Genomic DNA, 5,397 nt, shown 5'->3' with positions numbered 1-5,397 from the left:
ATCTCTCCCAGCCTTTGTTTTTTTCTTTCAATTAGCTGCTAGAAATCAGCAAGCACAGAGAAACCAGACTCACAGCCCATTATTTGGGAACAGTATCTGCGCAAAGATTCCCTTAATGCAGAAACGAGGCTCTGCATTTTCTAATGAAATTCACAGCTGAACGTCAAGAAATGTTGGTGAGGGGAAAAAATCCTCGGTCAGTGGGTAAACACCTCTGAGTTCTTTACTGAATTTACTTTCTAGCTACTCCAGTTTCTAGCATGTACAAATGTTTCCTATATTAACAGGGGAAGAGTGGTCTATGGGAAACAGGACATCAATTTAACTGGGCCATTTGGGGTTAGCACAAAATGACAGACCAGCAGGAAGCAGTTGAAAGCTTCCCCCTCAGCAATCAAAGCTCTGCAATTTTGAGTCTTTTCCTCCAATCACATCGTGTATTGATGAGAAACCAGTTCTGATAATGAGCTTTGAAAGGCCCCATTCTGGCCTCTGAGCGTAATTCGTCTCTAACAGAAGTGCCTTAATGGCAGCTCAGCAAAAGCACCTCACCTACACAGTCACTTCAGCAGCACAACAAATGGAAGTAACAAAAGGTAGGTATCTTCTCCCTTAACTTGGCTAATTTGTTTTCATTTGACTTGTCCTGAATTTCTTTTTCTATGAACATCTCCCCTTACTTGTCTGTCCCAGCTCACTGAAATCAGGGATGGGGGATACTTACTAATCCATCAGCCCTACTGTGACCTAATGTGCTAGATCCTTTCTGTGTTGCATAGTTCTAAATTTCAATCTGTGAAGACGCTTCCCTATGTGAAGTCACATTAACCACAGTTCAATTAATTTCACTTTTGTTTTAAAATAGCACTGACAAGAAACTCTCTTTTTTCTTACAAAAGCAGAATGCTGAATGCCAGCTCCCCTAGGTGAATAAGAGTAGGTGTTTGCTCTCAGCTCTGCTGCTGCTGGGAGTCATATTTCATTACCTGGAAATCATCTTCAACAGGCGACCACAAACCTGACGGTGCAGACTGCGTTACTCGAAATTTCTAGGCAGGAATCGGCACAGTGCACCATCTATCAGCTGATTTTACAAATCACAATCCTCCTTTAGTGCTCTGACTTTCGGTTTTAAGCTTCTGCTTTTTCCCAGTGCCCCCAACCCTGACTGGTACCTGTGATCACTGAGTGCTCACAAAAGAGGGTACCCTCCCTGGGCACTCAGATCTGATTCTGGCTGCCAGGCTGGAGAGAGTCAGTGCATATCACAAGGGTTAACGCTACCATCCAAATCTAGCTTCTGGACAAACACTGAAAAAAGCTGGATCTACTGCAGCAGTTTGAACTTTCACATCTGGCTCTGTTGGGGTATTTTGCCTGTAAATGGGAATAAAAATGGCTGCTGTGAGCTGGAAGGAACCCCAAATTTTAAGTATCACATGCTGCACTTCAGTGATTTTTAAAGCTCATAATAGCAGCTCCAAAATACCATGAAAAGCTGACCCAGTATGAACTCACTCTGTCAGTTTATATTTCCTCCAAACAGTAGCAGCCTTCATACCACTCCTGGGATCACCCATCCCCCACAGCTGGCAGAAAGGTGCCACAAACTACAGAACTCACAATGGCCATCCTGCATGCCCCAGAAAATCCTAAGGAAAGGCAGCACGTTGAGCCCAATCCCAATTCATACCGAATTGGTATGAGTAGTTGGTAACACAGCTTCTTGCTTCCACTGTCCTTGGAAACGATGCAGATGTCGGGAAAGCTTCCCCTCCCAAATGTGTCTGGGAACTCCTGTTCTCTATCAGCCCTTTGTTATCTTATTACGAGCCAACAAAGACTAGATGGAGTGTAGTGTAGGAGAGCAATACAAAATGTGTAGGTTATATTTGATATGCTTGACATTCAAGCACGGTCAGACAGCTTGCTCATACCCCAGCACTGAGGAGGAAAAACAGCTTATGTGGCACGTATCGTAAGGAAACTACTCTACAAAGCACAGAGAAAAAAAGGTAAACCATTTGTATAGCCTCCAGTCTAAGGCAACAAAACAAATCCTTCCTTTATAATGCCTAGGAAGGCCTCAAGCATAAACAACTTTTTGGAATCATTTAAATAGTTGCTATGACTCTGTATACCCAATCTTCTGTCTGTTCATTGGACTCCTGTGATCCCTGAATAGTTCTCCCACAGTGTTTACTATCTATCATCTGTGTGTGATGAAGGCTCTTATTTCCGATTAGATACTTTTCCTTCATACTCCAGATCTCTGACCTTCATTTCTGTCCCCTCTGCATCACTTCTCCCTAAGCACTAATGGGGTCTGATGTGAGAACGTGTCACACCGTAGCTCAAATATGCAAGCAAAGGCCAATATCCTTATGTCTGCAAATGCCTTTATATTGCGCTCTCCCCATTCTCTGTCATTTCTGCAGAATTTTGTATTTCTAAGCTAAATAGTTCTTGGTTTCTTTATTCACTTTTATTCTGTCATGCTACAGAAACAAACGTAATGTGTCAAAATCCCAGCCCTGCGTGAATTTATTGTATTGCATGATATCTTCCTAAGAACAAGACATAAGAAAGCAGATTATTTCCACGCATGCTACTAGCGTAGCTGTGAGTCCTGTCTCACACCACCTCCCCTGGGCCCCCTGAGGCTGCTGACTTTGTAAAAGATGGAGGAATAAATTAGTCTATAATCCTTATACCCTTAATAAGAAAAAAGAAAAAGAAAAAAAAAAAAAAAAGAGAGAGAATCAATGTTTCTTCTCCCTTGTAAAAGCAAGCAATAAGTAAAAAGTGAGACTAGGGAACACTGAAATACATACAGTTCTATATCAACTTATGTGAAACAGCCCTGCATCCAGGACTTTCCACTGCTGCCTTCATGCAGCAGTCTCCCATGGCAGTTTATGATTCCAATTCTGCACGGCTGCTGAATTGTTGGACATGACATTCAGCACATGGGTGCTGTCAATATGAGTCAACGCCAGGTGTTTCCTTCAGTAGAACTGAAACCCTTCCCCTATACTTATCCACAGCATCATCTCCCAGGAAATCCATTGATTGTTGTTAAGACTGAAAACAGCCAGGTCTACTCCTGAAACGCTGCTGTTCCCCAAGCACCACTTAACTTGACCATGTGCAAACTTAAAAATGAAATCTAGAAAATTACATCTGGCAGCATGTGTTTAAATGTAAGCTCCATTGGACAGGGATGGAGGATGCCCGAAGGACAGCTATGATATCTTTGTCCTTAGAAAACAAGCAAAAAGTTAATTTTAAAATGCTACGATTAGCGCTTAATACAAATGCATTTCAGATGCTCTGCACAAATTCATCTGAGTTCAAGAAGCTCTTTCAAAATAAGTGCCCGCAAGGAAAACAGCTGGTTTTGTTCTTCCTTCTGAAGAGACGATGAGCCGTTTACACACACCTTCTCATCTTAACAACACTCCAGCCATATTATGTATATTATATATCTGTATGTGCTACAGATTTCAAATGCAAATTGTAAAAAGTCCATGTAAAGCCTCATATGGATTTACTGCTCTTCCTACGGATTCACGGCTGAAGACAAAGCATTTCCTCAGTAGCAGGTAGGCTTTGGCAAGCATGTATAAAATCTCCCAATGAATAGGATTTTTGGGTAAAATTTAATAGAAAGATTTCCACCTCTATTTCTGATAATCAGATTACAGAGTAATTTCAAAATTATTTTCCCTTTCTTGTAGAGTTGTGTCACGTTTTCAGAATAATCACTCAAACTGAATACTGAGAGTGAAAATTCTGGCTTTATCAGGGTCACCAGGGCGATTCCAACCTATTTCAATTGGGCCAGAGTCTCACTTTGTGAGGAAGTCTTAGGGAGAAAATAAATTCAGACCTCTGGAAATGAAACAGCATGCCAAAAAGCCTTCTTGTGGCTTTATTTTGAACACAGTCATGCTGCCATGTTTGAAAAAGCAGCTCTCCTTTCATTGCCTTCAGGAAATCGGCAGGTGTTCCTCTTCCCGCTGATTGCCTGCAAGCATGGTAGAATAGGCTGGCTTAAAAGTTGCTGCTTTTCAGTGCCTAGATACCAGATAGGCTGAAGTCCCCATCTCATTCCTGTGCCAGAAACTGGCTCCAGGACCTTGGCTTCTCCTGAGTGCTGAGTCTGGAGGGTCCAACAAGGCCCTCCTGTATACAGCAGTCCCAGCTGGCCTCCCTAAGGAGGTATGGGCTTGCTAAGGACAGTAGTACAAGACTTCTTGCCCTCTGAAAGGCAAGAAATCCTGGGTTCCTAGAACAGATTGCTAAGCACTTGCAAGCAGTCTGAAGAAGAAGTCATGAGAAACAGTGGCTATCAGCTCCTCAACGGCTTCCAACTAAATGGCAGCAGAAAGCCTCACTTAGAAGGATTTCAGCTGTGACAAGCATTGACTTTTGCCTTTGGACTCCTTTTCTTCCCAAATCCAGAAACACGCCAGCAGTGCTTTCCAGCCCTTGTTAAACTCTCTTCTTTCTCATGCAAATACAAACTAGTTTCTCTGTATCAGCAGACACAGCACAAGAGACCAACACAGCTCCACCTCACACTAATTTCCAGAGCAAGTGTCCTGGCACTTCTTTTACATTTCAGTCAGAAATAAGGAACATCCCTTTGGATGATATAGGTGCTTCTTGCAGTCTCAGTTTCTCTGATACACAGGTAAGAACTAAGCGGACAAGATCAACAAGGAATGACCTATATCCTCCCACAACATAACTAACCCAACTGCTGCTGTAGATGTGGCCCTACACCCAACCACACTGCTATCTACCCTACAATTAAGAGCTGGTATCATTAGTACAGAGTGGAATTAACAGTTCCTATTTGAGGTCTCTTCCAAATCAATGGAAAGCACTGGATACCAAAGGGAATCTGGATCACGTATTCAGCAGTATAGTAGTAGGTATAGCAGCAAGAACTTTAGAAATGACTTACCAAACATTATAATCTTGATGCCTGTAAACATGCTTTAATCAGAATGTTGGACAAAGTCTGAAGTAGAAGTTTTCCTCGTTTAAAGTTTCCTGCCTCTACCTTGCACTGTGGAGTACTTCTCACAAAGAGCTAACAATATATGAGAGGTCCCGGCACACGGACATCAAGTGAGGCTTCAGCTTCACCGATAATAAAAGAATTTAAAGTGAAGACTCAAAACTCCTGGAAAAAAAAATAAAAATAATAATATATATATATATTAATATAATAGACAGAATTCTGAATAATATTAGATAATTAAGTTTTCAGCAGATAACAGCCTCTTCACACTAATCATGTCCTTTATCCAGACAGATCAGAGACTGAAAACCAAGGCCTTTCCTGTGCCAAGCGGCTTTCATAATCTCGAGACCCTCTCCCTT

This window comes from Excalfactoria chinensis, chromosome 3, assembly GCF_039878825.1.
Source record: "Excalfactoria chinensis isolate bCotChi1 chromosome 3, bCotChi1.hap2, whole genome shotgun sequence".
NCBI lineage: Eukaryota > Metazoa > Chordata > Aves > Galliformes > Phasianidae > Excalfactoria > Excalfactoria chinensis.
This window is presented reverse-complemented; position numbering follows the sequence as displayed.